Source organism: Mobula birostris, chromosome 5, assembly GCF_030028105.1.
Source record: "Mobula birostris isolate sMobBir1 chromosome 5, sMobBir1.hap1, whole genome shotgun sequence".
NCBI lineage: Eukaryota > Metazoa > Chordata > Chondrichthyes > Myliobatiformes > Myliobatidae > Mobula > Mobula birostris.
This window is the reverse complement of record NC_092374.1, coordinates 58,041,835-58,058,643: the sequence shown is the minus strand read 5'-3', so window position 1 is coordinate 58,058,643 and position 16,809 is coordinate 58,041,835. Positions and strand designations below refer to the sequence as shown.

General features: G+C 40.8%; 1 protein-coding gene across 2 annotated transcripts in view; it reads right to left on the bottom strand.

Annotated features, from left to right (window-relative positions):
• megf10 (multiple EGF-like-domains 10) overlaps positions 1-16,809 on the bottom strand; it is a 171,780-nt gene that overhangs the window by 100,584 nt on the left and 54,387 nt on the right. The gene's annotated exons all lie outside the window — the stretch shown is intronic.

Sequence of the window (16,809 nt, the reverse complement as noted above, 5' to 3'; positions counted from 1 at the left end):
GCCTCCGACCAGCCCCTCCGATACAGCCTCTCAAGCGCCACCTCTGCCGAGCACCTTCGACCTCGCCCTGGCCACTGAAACAAGCAAAGCCGAGGATTCGGGGCCTTCTGCTCCAGAGATTCCGGTTACCACACAGCAGCAACGGCAGCGAAGCGGGCATTTCAGAAGTTTCTCCAGATGTTCCTCCATACTCTCACGTCTGTCTCCATCAAATCAGAATTGTGCACGGTCCCCTGCTTGACAGATTAGATATCATTCACTGGAGAGGCTGCAAGCGCTGCGTCGTGCCGCCATCTTCTCCTCCTCCTCCTGGGAAACTCCCAGGAAATCAGCAGTTTCTAAGATTCTCAATCATTCCATGGTCAAAATCACTTCCATCACATTTTCTTCCCCATTTTGATGTTTGGTCTGAACAACAACTGACCATATCTTCATGCTTTTATGCATTGAGTTGCTTTCAGGTGATTGGCTGATTTGATATTTGAATTAACAAGCAAATATACCTAATAATTGGCCATAGACTGTATACCCCAATAATATTGTAATTAATGCCATGAAAAACACACAAGACTGATAAAAAAGAATAATTACTGCAAGTAGAGGGCATTTCCCCTGAAACCATTTCTATGATCGAAGAAGCATTGGAAGTATATCAGGGAAATACAGACTTGCACTGCAAGACTTAGTGGGAAACTGCCCTAAGTAAATTCAGGCTAAGTCAAGAAATAACGTATTTTGTAGGTGGTGTCATTTTGGTAACTTGTACAATTAATGCAGTTTCACAGATTTCAACAAAAACCATGCAACTTCCATCCAATTCCCTGGACCAATTCTGCCTGTAATGACTAATGCTTTTGACACTTCCAGGATTATGGTGCCTTGGAGACACACTGAAAAGCACAGCAGGCAGTTTATAGGCTACATGGTCATGGAGATTAAAATCCAATTTGGTAAGGAATTTATGCCCACAACACTATTCATTGTACTCCCCCGAAAGTTGACATTATTCTACCTCTTATTAGACCAAATGTAGCTCACATTTCCAAAAGAAAAAGTGTGTAAAACTTTAATGCTGCTGGATCATGAGGTGAAAAACCTGCACTGTTAAAATTAAAGTTACATATTTGTATTGCATTTAAAGCAGATGCTGCTTCACTAGAAACACACGAGATCAAGTCAGCACCTATGGAGCAAACAGCTGGTGTTCTGGGCTCATTCAGAACAGAAAATTAAGATTAATGCTCAAAGTGTGGGCAAGCAGCAGAGGAAAGAACACTTCCTTTGCTATATTACCTTTTTTATTTCTTTCAGAACATCTCAATTGACTGAGTAATGTAGTCCTTTTGAAATGCAATCAGTGTAATAAAGGAATTGTGGCAGTCAGTCTTCACACAGATGTCGAAGAAAGAATGTGCTGGCATTGGAGAAGGGTCCAGAGCAGGTTTACAAGAATGACTGAGAATGAAAGGGTCAATGCATGAGGAGTGTTTGAAGGCCCTACCTAGGCTTGTACTTGGAATTTAGAAAAATGAGGAGGAATCTCACTGTATTTCACTGAATATTAAAGAGTGGATAGAGTGGACATGAAGAGGATGTTTCATATAGTGGGAGAATCTAGGATCAGAGATCTCAGAGGACCACAACCTTGTCATAGGGTTTGAAGGCTTGGAGAACCTGGAGAACTACGCTGTCTGGAGTCAGGTCCTTGTGCTTTGACTTTTGATAGGGTCACGCATGTCAAACAGGTCAAAGAGTAGAGGCCAGACTAAGAGTAGTTCTCCAGTCCTCCATAATCAAATGACAGAGCAGACTTGTTGGGCTGAATAGCTTAATTCTGCTCCCATGATTAGGTAATCTGTTTTATTGTATTTATGTAATCACCCAGGATATCAGAAGTAACCCTTCATGGTATCCTTTAATAGAATAGCTGTTTTTAAAAAATATCTTTTTCCATCCACTTCGGAAGGCTCATAAGTGGTATATTGTATATTTCCAATTAGCATCATCTAATAAACAGCCAGTCCAGTAACACAGCGTTCCCTCAGTGAGGGTGTCCGCCCAGGTGTTTTGCTCAGGCCTACGAATTAGGGTTTGACATCATGTCATACAAACTCTGATACAGGAGCAGTTCCCATATCTGACAAAAAAGCAGAAATAAGAGACACAGAAGAGTAACAGTTGGATGAGCTTAGATGCAAAAGGTCATCAACATCATCAATGTGCTGGTCTGTATGAAGTAGGCAATCACGGTCAATGACCATGATTTTCTTTGGCAAATTTTTCTGCACAAGTGGTTTGCCATTGTCTTCTTCTGGGCAGTAACTTTACAAGATGGGTGACCCCAACCATTATCAATACTCTTCAGACATTGCCTGCCTGGCATCAGTGTTTGCATAACCAGGAGTTGTGATATACACCCGCTGCTCATACGAACATCCCACACCTGCTCCCATGGTTTCACTTGACCTTGATCTTGGGGTGGGGGGGGGGGGAGGGAGGGGGAGCTAAACAGATGCTACACATTGCCCAAGGCTAGCAGAGGGAATGAGTGACTTACACTTCCTTTGGTGGAGATATATCTCCACCCTGCCACCCAGAAGGTTATCTCAATCAATTAGAAATAAAGTAGCAAGGACATGAATGTTGAGTGTGGAGATAACTCATCAGAACACTAAGAAAGTGAGAAACAGAGAACGCAGGAGCCTGCCAGAGAGATCTGAAATGAAAACTGACCATGCTGATGAGCAACATCTTTCACTACATAAATGAGGAAATACAAGACCAAATACGATTATCTTTGCAATATTTGTTCCTTCCAGAACTTGCTGCAATACTTCCATTGCCCAACAAAGGCACCTCCAACCTCTCCACCTGTCACCACCGTAGCCAGCAATCCCATGATCCCATGACCCAACAATAATGCTGCCATCTATCACCATTATCAGCATCACTGTCCATACTTCCTACAAAAAAATTCCATTCCCTCCTTCCAACAATCACCTTCTTTGGTGGCAACCCGTGTGCAAAACGATGGTCCCTTCTCTCCATACATTACCCCTCCTCTGCAGCAATGTCACCAACCCCATCATTATGAAGTCAATGATATTTCATAAACATCATAGCTGAAAGGTGCACACCCAATTACTCTAAATCAAGTATCATGTCCAAAAAATGCAATTAAACAATGTTCTAACAAATTACAGCAATCTACATGCCGAATTATATTTGGTCATTAACAAATGATCAGATATTTCATCACAACAGTTAGTCTGGGATTACTGTTCAGCAGGATTTCCTTATTCCTAGGGTAAGAATACAAAAGCACTCCAGATAATTTGATTCCTCCCCCTCCCCATTATCTTTGGAAAATATTCGGGTGATGCTGATAATCATTGTGTGAGGTTTCAGCTTACCAAGAGAATTAGGTCTGCCTATTGCCTACTTTTGTCCTGATAAAGAGAAATAGTTCGATCCTGAAGCAGACAACTGAAATTCATCACTAGAGTTTAGGTAAATTGTATGGAGGTTGTGTAGAAGTCAGTTTTAATTACAAACGTATATTGAAATTACAACATCATAACAAGTCATTTGGTTTGACCCCGCTGACTACTCTCCTTCCCATCCTTCTCCTTCTCTTTCTGTTCCTTTAGCCCTCATGTAAGTATCCAACTTCCCCTTAAGTGTATCACTGCTATTCCGCCATCACACCTGAAAACGAGTTCCACTATCTTTTGTTAAAAAGTTATAATCGTAATGATCTGATCCTCAGCTTGATTTTGCTAGACAATCTGAAGGGAAACGTTTTCACTCAGGGGGTAGTGTGAGCATGGAATGAGCTGCCAGCAGACGTGGTAGATGCAAGTCCAATTGCAACGTTTGAGTTTAGATAATGCTGTACATGGATGAGTCAGGTTTGGAATTCTAAGGTCTGGCTGCAGGCTGATAGGACTGGGAGAAGTTCAGGCTGGCATGGACTTGATGGGTTGAATGGCCTGTGTGTGCTACAGTACTCCATGACTATGAAAAAATATTTAAAGACAAAAAGAATATAATAAGCAGTGATGATAGATGATTTAATAATAGTGATCAGATCTTTACTGGATGTAATATGAGAGTGATTATTGCTGACCTCTAGCCTGTGTGTGGTTGTAGCCTGTGACTTAGGGTCTGGAAAAGATTACTTGAAAGGGTGGTAGAGAGAGAGAGAGAGAGAGACTTTCATCATATCTAGGTATTTGGAAATGCAGTTGATAGGTCATGCCCTGCCAGCGGACAGATGTGCGTGATGCTAGATAGCTTTTTTTTGGCTGACATGGAGACAATGGGCTGATTGGCCTCTGTGTGTCTCATATACCTTCCATGATTTTGTTGTGGTGTCCAGGTGTTTACATAGTGGCTACAGACTCATTGCAAATGTGTGAAACACAATCCAAAGCAGGGGGGGCCCTCGTATCACAAAGATTATAGACAGGAAGGGATCAACTGGTGCACCGAGCCATGGCAGCCACCAACAACACCACTATTCCTCCTAGACGACAATCACCCCTAACGACCCATGCCACAATGACAGGTATGACATAGAAAATCCTTCCCATCCACTTCTGAGGCATATGATCGATAGCATAAGAATACTATGCTGGGCTGGAAGAAGTAGAGCTGTCAGGTTTTGTCAAAGTGGTAGTTTTTAAGAACGTCTAAGTAGGGGAGCAAATCAGGCTCTGGGAATTTTTTTCTCCAGCTTTTTCAGGGAATTAGAAACAGTCCAGGAGATCTTGCAGACCATGTGCTACTTATAAAGACATTAGCATTTATGGAGAAGCAATTTCTAATCCAGTAAGGCACAGTTCAACTTTGCTACAATATAAAAGAAAAAATGATTTCAATAAACATAGTTAAATTTTTCTCTTTGTGCAAGGGCCAACTTTATTGCATCATATACTTGCTCAAGAATTAATTTTGGAAAACTAAAAACAAAATTCTCACACCCAAGATCTAAGTGGGCTCACATGTAAAAGGAGCAGAGCTGCAGTGTGAATCAAAAGTGGAAGGCTTACACACCCATAACCTTGGAGGAATCCAAAATGCTTTAGAGTTACAGTCAATAAAGTAGCCACTGTCACAATGTAAGAAACTTGGCAGCCAATTGTGCACAGCTAGCTCCCACAAAGATTAGATGAGACACTGTCAAGTGAGAGTGGAGGCAATGCAGGGCCTCGACCCACACCTGAGAGTGAGGAAAGACCCAAGGTTTGATCGATTTAAGCACCGAGCCAAATTGGAAAAGTTGGGTATGGGGTAAATTGAGGTGGTGAGGCACCGGCCCAAGAGTGTATCGAAGTGGCAAGGTCTGAGTCTGAGAGCAAGGTCTGGTCGATTTACGTGCCAGGCCAGATTGAAAAGAACAAGTTGCTGGAGCCTGGTCAGATTGCTGGTCCATAAGTTTTGCCTGACTCTGCACTGAATTTCAGTTCGTTGCTCTGTGAAGTTTACTCGTCTCTGCATCGACCTGTGACTGTGGCCTGCAGCTATCACAGTGTGGACTCGTGAACCTCGGCTCCAAATGCCATTTGCTTACCTTTATTGTTCGTAAGTTTTCCCCCTTCTTTCCTCTGCACTTTGGGGGTTTGACAATCTTCTTTTGTTTAATGGGTTCTATTAGGTTTCTTAATTTTGTAACTGCCTGTAAGAAGACGAATCTCAAGATCATTTAAAGGATACCTACTTCCGTATTAAATGTACTTTGACTTTGAAGTGAAGTTCATCAAGGCATAAATAATGGCCACAACATCAGGGAGAACTCGCCTTCTCTTCAGCAAAAGAGTATCATGGGATTTCGTACATCCACCCAAAAGGCAGATAATGGTTTGGCTAATAACTCTACAAAAGCCAGCACCTTCAATGATGCAATGGCCTGGACTTAATGCTCAAGTCTCTTCAGAATTAAAGGGCCAAATATACTCCCAAAAAGCCAAAGGCTGTGCCCAAATAAAAAGTAATTCTATCACTGTGGAACTGAAAAACTTATTCAACAACTTCAAAATGTTCATGTTTCCCTCAGGTAAAGGGTATAAAATATGCAGTTTCATGTTCATGTCAAAAGTGTACGTTTTAATGGACATTAGGACTTGTCCATCACATTGCACATAGGCATGTCTGGCATCAGTTAAAGTTAAAACAGCAAAATCATTGTTTTAAGAGAAGCTAATAATCCCAGCAGCTTTCTGAGCATTCCATTTCCTCCCCTCGCACTGCATTATTCCAGCAAAAAAATATATATCACAACATCTTACTCCTGCTAAACATTTGGGTGGAGAACATGAATCTATGTATTATCAGCACTTCTGCTGAGTAGCCATCTGTAATATATCTCACCAGATCTGCATAGAATTAAATCAATCTTTTATTATTTACATTTCTCACACGCTCTTGCAAATTAGGCTATGATTTTCAGTGTTGTACACATATTTCTGTGCAAAATTATATAAAGTTCAACAATGAGACAAAGAATTCTAATAGCCTACCAATTGTCAAAGGACTTTGAGAATTCCTAATCTTTTATTATACCAGGCTTAATTCTACTGCATATCTCCTAGTGTGGTTTGGTATAACTTTTACCAATTTTTTTTGGGGGGGGGGTAGCTTTGCTCTTTTAAAAGATGATTTTTAAATGGATTTTTTTCCGGAGGGGAAACAAGCCTAATTTTTAAAGTTTCCGTAATCAGCAATGAGTGGATGACCAGATCTGCTGTTCAGATGCTTTTGGTTCTAGTGTAAATGTTGGCCAAAACATTAAAGAGAACTTCCCGTCCCTTCTTCAATTAATAAGATGGGGTGTTTACATCTACCTGACAAAGCAGGCTTACCATTCTGCCCAATGGATGGCATCTCTGATTCACTCTCAGGTTTTGTACTTGCATCGGTGTGGATGAAGCATAGTCGCTGGAGTGGCACCTGACCAGCAGTCCTTCAACGTAGGAGATGAATGTGCAATAAAAATACACAGTTGACCCTTAAGCAGCCAATGGATGTGGCTCATTAGCACAGAGTCATTGAATATTACAGTACAGAAACAGGACCTTCGGCCATCGCGTCCATGCTGCCCAGTCCCATCTACCTGCACCTGGGTCACAGCCCTCCATACCTCTCCTGTCCATGTACCTGTCCACATTTCTCTCAAATGTAAAACTCAAACCCACATCCATCACTTCCACTCGCAATTCAATCAACATCCTCACCCCCCTGATTGAAGAAGCTCCCCCCTCATGTTCCCCATTTCACCTTTCACCCTTAACTTATGACCTCGGGTTTTAGTCTCACCCAATGTTAATGGGAAAAGCCTGCTTGCAATTACCATATCTATACCCCTCATCATTTTGGTTACCTCTATCAAATCTCCTGTCATTCTCCTATGCTCCAGGGAATAATGCCCTAAACTATTCAACTTTTCCCTATATCTCAGGTCCTCAAGTCCTGGCAGCATACTTGCAAATTTTCTCTGCAATTATTCAAGCATATTGATATCTTTCCTGTAGGTAGATGACCAGAATTGCACACAGTGCACCAAATTAGGCCTCACCAACATTTTATACAATTTCAAAATAAGTATTTGATTTATGAAATCCAATACTCTCTTTATGACCCTATCTACCTGTGACACAACTTTCAAGAATTATGGATCTGTATTCCCAGATCCCTCTGTGCTACCACACTCTACAGTGTTGTACCACTCACCACGTCAGTCCTAGTTGGTCCTTCCAATGTGTAACAGATCACATTGTTTGCATTAAACTCCATCTGCCATTTTTCAGCCCATTTTTCCAGCTGATCCAGATCCCACTGCAAGCTTTGATAGTCTTCCTCATTGTCCACTACACCCCCAGCAGTGAAATCTTCCAACACCATGCCATCAGTAAGAGATGTATCCATTCCAGAATCAGTACCGAAAGTTAGGCTACTGAATAAATTGTTAACATTATTAAATTTCAATACATTAACACATTCTAATATTTGTGTTTTATCATGAAATCTTTTCTTCAATTAGGACTTTGTTATGCTGTAAAAGTGCCCTGTTGGCCTGTGCTGGGGTTACCTTAAACATTCCTCTTACAATAAGTGGTGTGCTTATTCTGGACAATTTAATCACTCCACTTATCAAAAAGTTTTAGACCACAAGACATGGGAGGAGAATCGGGCCATTCAACTCAGAGTCTGCTCTGCCATTCAATTATGGATGATTATGTCCTCTCACCCCCCATTTTCCTGCCTTCTTGCTGTAACCTTCAATACCCTTACTAATCGAGAAACTATCACCCTCCGCTTTAAATATACCCACTGACAGCCTCCACAGCCATCTTTGGCAATGAGTTCTACAGAGTCACCACTCGCTGGCTAAAGAAATTCCTCCTCACCTCAGTTCTAAAGTGAAGTCTTTTATTTTGAGACTGTGTGATTTGGTCCTACAGTCTCCCACTGCTGGAAATACCCTCTCCCTGTCGACTCTATCCAGGTCTTTCAATATTCAATAAGTTTCAGTGAGGTCTCCTCCCCCCCAAACCAATATCTCCCATCCTTCAAAATTCCAGGCACGAAGAAATCAAATGCTCAAGAGTAATTAAGTGCTCACACATTAACTCTTTCACCCCCAGGATCAGTCTTGTAAACTTCCACTCAAGTGTCAGCACCTCCTTGCTTAGGTATGGGGTCCAAAACCACTCACAATGTTACAAATATGGTTTGACCAACACCTTATAATACCTCAGCATTACAAACAAGAGAAAATCTGCAGATGCTGGAAATCCAAACAACACAGAAAATGCTGGGGATTTTTTTGCCTGCTGAGTTCCTCCAACATCTTGTGTGTGTTGCTCAGCATTACATCTTGCTTTAATATTCTAGTCCTCTTGAAATGAATTCCAGCATTGCATTGACCTTTCTTACCACTGCAGGTTAACCTTTAGGGAATCCTACACTCTGACTCCCAAGTCTCTTTACACTCTGATTTCTGAATTCTCTCACCGTTTAGAAAATAGTCTACACTTTTATTCATTCTACCAAACTGTAAGACTGTACACTTCCCTATGCAGCATTTCATTTGGTACTCCTTTGCACATCCTCTTAACCTATCCAAGTCCCCTGCAGACCCCATATTCCTCAACACTACCTGACCCTCCATCTATCCCTGTATCATCCACAAACCTGCCACAAAGCCATGAATTCCGTTATCCAAGTCTTTGACATATAACATGAAAAATAGCGATCCCAACACTGACCCTTGCAAAACATCACTAGTCACCAGCAACAAACCAGAAAAGGCTCCATTTATTCCCACTCTTGTTTTCTGCTAGTCAGCCACTCTCCTATTAATGCTAGTAGCTTTCCCTTAATACAGTGTGCTCTTACCATGTTTAGCAGCCACATGTGTAGCACCTGGCCAGCGTCCTTCTGAAAATCCAAGTAGACAACGTCCACTGACTCTCTTTTGTCTATCCTGCTGGTTGCTTCGCAAAGAATTCCAACAGATTTGCCAGGCAAGATTTCTCCTTAAGGAAACCAAGCTGACTTCCACAAACTTGATCGTTTGCTTTCAAGTACCCCAAAGTATCCTTAATAATAGATCGTAAAATCTTACCAATCACTGAAGTCAAGCTAGCTGACCGATAATTCTCTTTTTAAAAAGTGAAGGGACATTTACAATTTTCCAATACTCTGGAAACATTCAAAATCTAGTGATTCTTGAAAGATCACTACGAATACCTCCACAATCTCAGAATCAGGCTTAATATCACCAACATATGTCATGAAATTTGTTAACTTAGCGGCAGCAATACAATGCAATACATGATAATATAAAAAAAGTAAATCAATTCCATGAAGTGTGTGTATATATATATATATATATATATATATAATATATACATTAAATAGTTACATTAGAAATAGTGCAAAAGCAGAAATAATTTTTAAAAAGTGTGGGAGTGGGTTCAATGTCCATTTAGGAATCAGAAAGCAGAGGGGAAGAAGCTGTTCCTGAATCACTGAGTGCGCTTTCTGGCTTCATATCTCCTTCCCGATGGTAACAAAGAGAAGGGGGCACCTTTTCAAAACCCTGGAGGTGTAGGACATCTGTTTCAGGTGACTTATTCACGTTCAAACTTTTCAGCTTCCGAAGTACGTTCTTCTCAGTAATAGCGACCACACTTCCTTCTGCCTCTTAATTCTCAAATTTAATGCACGTCGCTGGTGTCTTCCATATCGAAGACGGAAGCAAAGTACTTATTCTGTTTGCCTAGCATTTTTTCTTCCCATTACTATTTCTCCAGTGTAATTTTCCCAGCAGTCTGTCGTCTGTTCTTGACTCTGTTTTACTTCTTATACATCTCAAAAGAAAACTTCTGGTATCCACTTTCACATTGTTGGCTATCTTACCTTCATATTTCATCTTTTCTCTCATTTGTACTTTCTCAGTTTCCATCTGTTGTTTTTTTTAAACTTCCAAATCTTCTAGTTTCCTGCTAATTTTTGCAAATTGGTTTGCAAAGCTATTGGCTTCTATATATTTAATAAGCTAAGTTGCAAGCCTATAGTATTGCCTATAAACTATTCCCAGAGAAGGACAGAATTACTCTAGTAAACAGAATCCAAGGCATTCCATTATTTCCACAGGACTAACCAGCCAAGAAGGATACCTGACAGAAATCACAAGATAATCTATGTTTCATTTTTCATGTTGGACTTTCCAAACATTAAAAAAATATAGGCTTGGAAACCATACAAACATCTTGGCAGAAATCCCAAACACCCCCATCAAAAATATATCTGGAGAACTTATTTTAATAGTGAAATGAACCCCTTGCTGGCACTATCATTTGAAGTTTCTCAAGCAGCTTTCTTCAAGAATTTCTCTGCAACTTAATGGCAATTTGCAATCAGTAAAACCTCTGAGGACGAAGTTTATAGTATTACTTCTGGCATTTTTGTTAAGTAGTCCAGGCTGGGCTTTCCTTTGTCAGAACTAGGGGAGTGTAACACTATCCACAGGTACCTCTTTCAGATGAAATACTAAGCCTTAGCTCATCGGTTGTCTCAGATGGGTGTTAAAAATCTCATGACTTCTTAAAATTAGGCAAGTTCTTTCAGATCAATATTTATACTTTAAACAACATCACTAAAATGGATTGCTTGGTCATCGTGGCATTACCGCTTTTGGCAACTTCTTGACAACAGTTGGATAGGGACCTAATGCGGGCACTGGGATCATTGTAGATGGACAAAAAGGTTGACGTAGATACAATAGACTGAAGGGTCCATTTCGCAGTTCTGAGTCTGTGACAAATTTGTTACCCCATTTACCAGCGTACAATGGCTGCACTTCAAAGGTAGCTCATAGAATTGAGGGACTTCCTATGATCTGGAAACATATTGCACAGGTGTGCCTTACTTTTTGGAACAGATAATCAATCCATTTTTTTTAAATCACCCAGCAGCCCAAAGATACTCCATTTATTAATTCTGAAAGATAAAAATCATGGGATGCAGGCTTCTAAAGTGCCAAATAGTTCCTCCAGGCAGGGGTACTTTCCAGGCACACTGTTTAATTTCATAATCTTTCCCCTCTAGTGGGTTTGGCTTACTGAAATGACCTACAGCTTCCACTGAGTCCACATCAAGACATTCTTTCACACTTTCCTCCTCATTTGGATAGCTACTTAAAGCCTGAATTTGTAGAATCATAGAGTGAGATAGCATTGTGTTTTTGAAAGAACTCTCTGCCTCGTCCACCATCATTTATTTTCCATGATTCCTTTCCGAGTATTTATCCATTTTCTGATTTGAATGACCATATTAAATATGCTTCCACCACCTTCAAAACCAGATTAATATAAGTCAGGGAAATCCAAAATACTATTTATCTCCAGTTCCTTTCTCAATCTTCTAATTCTGTGCAGTTTGGTTCCAAGTCTCCCAACAGTAGAAAATAGTTTCTCCTTACTTACTCTGTTCAAACTCTTTATGGATTTCAAAAACATTCAGCAATCCCAATTGCACCCTATCCCACCACAAGACCTGCCTCAACTCCTGTAGTCAATTATTATCCACATTACTTGAAGTAACTCTGAAGCTGGAATGACATACAGTGCAGGAACAGTTTGTAAAATAAAGCACAAACTGACAAGCAGCAAACAGAGGAAGGAGACTGCAGAAACTTTGACTGTTCTGCTGTTAAAATATTCCTCAAGCAAGTAACGCTAATGTGGTTGGCAGATGAACAGAGTTAGAACCTTTAATAGCATTTCCTCACTCAGGCCAAGTCTTTACGAGAATGCAGGAAAGATCTGCAATAATCCATTAACATGCTAACAGTATCTCCTTAACAACTTGTTTACAATATATTGGCACATTACAAAATCCATGGACAATCGTGTAGCTGTTGGCATGGAAGTAGAGAACTTGGATTCATGCAGAATGGAAACAGACCCTTTGGACCAAGTCATCCATTCCAATGATGTTGGCCAGAAAGCAAGTCCCATCTACTCTCTGAACCTCTCCTATCCATGTTCTTACCTAGATGGCTTTTATACATTGCTAATGGGCCTGTCACAACTAGGCTTTATGCAGCTCATTCCAAATACACACTACCAATCGCGTCAAAAAAGTGCTCTTGATGTCTTTTTTAAATCTCCCGCCTCTGATCTCAATTCTGTGCACATTTGGTTTTAGCAGCTTCTCCTTGAAAAAAAGATAGGTGTTTTCACCCTGCTTATGCCCTCATAATCTTATATACTTCTATCAGATCACATCTCAATTTCCTATGATCCAGGGAATTAAGTTTAGTCTACATATCTTTACTTTGTAACTCAGGCACCCAAGCCCATACAACAAATCAGTCAGTCTTTTCTGCACCCTTCCTCATTTAATACCATTTTCCCATAACACTTCCCAGGGCCCTACTATTCACAGTACAAGTCCTACCTTATATTGACCTCACGTTTATCTGGATCAAAAGCCACTTACCATTCCTCAGCTCACATACCAAGCTGATCAAGATCCCTCTGTAATATTTCCTAATCTTCTACAGTATCTTCAACAACACCTATTTTCATATCGTCAGCATACTTACTAACTATGCCATATATATTCACATCCAAATCGTTTATTCAAATTACAAACAAGGGTCACAGCATCAACTCCTATCACACACCATTAGACATAGGCCTCTAGTCTAAGAAACAGCCCTCAACCTTCACCCACTGCATTCTACCACTGAGCCAATTATGCATCCAATCAGCTATCTCCCCAGATCGCATGTGCTATAACCACCCAACTAACCTGCCATGAGGAACATTGTCAAAGGCCTTGGTAAAATCCATACAGACAAAATCCATTGTCCTACCCCTATCTACCCGCTTGGTTATCTTCTTGAAAGACTCCAAAGGATTTGTCAAACAAGACTTCCCATACACAAAGCTGTGCTGAACATTTCAAATCTAGTTCTGTCTTTCCAAACATTGGTAGATCCTATCTTACAAAATTCTCTCCTACCATCGATGTCAAACTTATTTGCCTGTAGATTCCAGGCTTGTTTTGTTATGCTTTTTAAACAACGCTATCTCATTTGCCACTCTTCAGTACTCCAGAACTTCATCTGTGGCTGGAGATTTCTTTTCTAACTTCCCACAAAGCCCAGGAATGCGTAAGGTCAGGCCTTGAGGACTTGTCCACTTTGAAGCCTCCAATATAGCTTCCCTGCTAATTTGAATGTAGTCCAAGACAACAACACTGATTTCGCCCACATCCTTAGCTTCTACAGTTATCTCCACAGTAAAAGGTTGGAGAAATACGCGTTAAAGATCTCACCCATTTCTTTGGGTTGCACATACAGTGGGTCATGCTGAACTTTAATAAGACCTATTCTATCCCTAAGCATCTTTTCATTCTCAATATATTTAAGGAATCTCAGGATTCTGCCTCACCTTGCCTGCCAGATCCTTCTCATATCCTCTTTTTGTCCTCCTAACTTCTCTTATGTACACTCCCACATTTATTGTAGTAATCAAGATATTCACTAGTTCCCAATTGCTTATACACAATGTTTGTCTCCCCCTTTTTCTTAACCAGAGCCTCAATATCTCTCATCATCCATGGTACCAAAAACCTGTCAAGCCTTGCCCTTTACCCTGATAAGAACATCCAGGCCCCTGAACTCTTGACATCACAATTGTAAAGGCTTCCAACTTGGCAGATACTCTTTTCCCCACAAAACAAATCTCGCCCATGTCAACCATTGCAAGACCCAGTCAAATAGCTGTAAAATTTGCTCTGCCCTGGTTCAGGATTTCAACCTGTGAACCAGTCATATCCTTCTCCATAACTATTTGCGAAGAGGATGTGGAGAATGATTCCAGGGCCTGTGTCATAGTTTATCGCAAGCAGTCGTGTGACAAGAGTACTCTGATCTATAGTCTGTTCTCAGGGATTCAGACACAGAGCTATCAAGTACTGCTGGCAGATCATCAGTTCGGTGAAAAACGCCCTTTGGTCTGCCAGAACATAAAGATGCCCAGAGAGGTATGCTGCCGACTGGCACATTCCCGGCTGCCGAAGTTCATGCTGAGGGATGCACTGAAACTTGGTGCAGTCACTGCAAAGGATCAATAGGGAAGGACCATGGGAAAGGGTTTTCAGCTAATGGACGGGGTGGGTGAGGAAGCCCTCAATTATTGTTGTAGTGTATGATCTGGGGGGGGGGACACATGAATGGCAACAATTCTACAGTTTTTAAAAAATGTAATAAAAGACTACTTAACACATTGACTATGAATGTAGGAATGAAAAGGCATTGCACAGTTAAGTCATGTAAATATTATTTTTATTATGAATAAAGTTTATTTGATATGAAAAATAACTTTGTAAATTAGTTGAAGATGCTATTCAGAGCCGAGCATGATCCATCATTAACCAACTCCTTTGCCTGTTTGTGCCAGTTTCTGAAACTCACTTGGCTAGGGTGCATGGGAAAAAAGGAGGAAAGACTTGGCTCAGTATTCCTCTCACCATTAGCAGAGCCTGACCCTCTGGGCATGCCCTGCAGCCCTGCCTTCTGCAATATTTCATGTTCTCATAGCTTTTATTAATTTTCCAACTGCCCCCATTAATCCATTGACAGACTGACTTCGAAAAGTTACCCTCATGCCAATCCTGGCCTCATTCTATCACGCATGTTCCTGGCTCCTTTCCACTACACACTTTTCTGCAACTTAAAATGACTCATTTTCTCTTTCCTATTTTTGACAAAGGTTCTTTGACCTGAAACATTAACTATGTTGTCCTTTCCACAGATGCTGCCTGGTCTGTTAAGTTTATTAGTGTTCCTCACTTTTATTTCTAAGCCTCTGGTTTTACATACCTACCAGACGACAAAGGGTTAAAAACTGAATGTATTATAAGTCTGTAATGCAACACCTGGGGCCAATAACTGAAGTTTTGAATGTCATAGCAACTTCAACATCCATATCAAACACGCATTTTGGGAACATCTTGACTGCAGTTTCAAAAGGCATAGCCACTTTGATTCAGATTGGGAAGATATTTAACTTATATAAACACCATCTCACAGCATCAAAGCTGAAATTACAGGAGCAGAAGTGTGTATTCTGTTACTTTCCCTACTTATGCAATGTTTAAACACATACAAGCAGCTGCAACTTTTTTTTTAGGCAGTCTTGTACACCTACTCATTAATACAAATATATTATCAGCCAATCACGTGGCAGCAACTCAATGCATAAAAGCATGCAGACATGGTCAAGAGGTTCAGTTGTTGTTCAGACCAAACATCAGAATGGGGAAGGAATGTGACCTAAGTGACTTTAATTGTAGAATGAGTGTTGGTGCCAGACAGGGTGGTTTGAGCATCTCAGAATCTGCTGATCTCTTAGGATTTTCCTGCACAACTGTCTCTAGAGTTTGCAGAGAATGGTGCAAAAAAAACGAAACAAAAAAAAAATCATGGACTTTGAAAACTGGACGAGACGTACTTTCCAAATCTCAGTAAATTCTTACCAGCACTTGCTCTTAGAGTATACACTGACTTGTCCTGTCCTTGACAGAGTTGCATAACTCATAATTTTCTTCCAGTAAGGTACAGACCATAAGACATAGGAGCAGAAATAGGCCATTTGGCCCATCGAGTCTGGTGGATCCATTTTCCCCCTCAGCCCCATTCTCATGCCTTCTCCACATCTCCCTTCTTGGCCCGACGAATCAAGAATTTATCAACCTCTGCCTTAAATGACTTGGCCTCCACAGCGATCCATGGCTGGTCGATGAATTTAGTAGTGTGTTGGGAGCACGAGTTGACAATAGTGCATTTAGTACAGCGAAGGCAACAGGGTAACTGGGACCTCAGTGACTGATAGACAGTGATTGGAAGGCTGGATCAGAGGAGTGATAGAGTGATCGATTAGCAAGAAAGGAGAGTCCTGCATTTCAACAGTGCCTCTTACATCATATGAGAATATCCCAAAGAGCTCTGCAACGAATGAAGTTAGTCACAATTGCGCATCAGAAACGTGCACAGTAAACTCCCACAAAACATAGTGATCAGCCAATCTGCTTTTGTGACATTGTTTCGGGAAGAAGTGCTCACCAATATATCAGATGACCTCCACCATCTTTCAGAGGCTCAGGATAGTCAATTGGAGAGAATATACCTTGCTTAGCATCTTGCTCTTAAGATGTGAACCAGAGGTGGAAGTGCTAACAACTAGCATTGCTGACACTTTTACTAAGTGACAGAAGGGTTAAAATGGT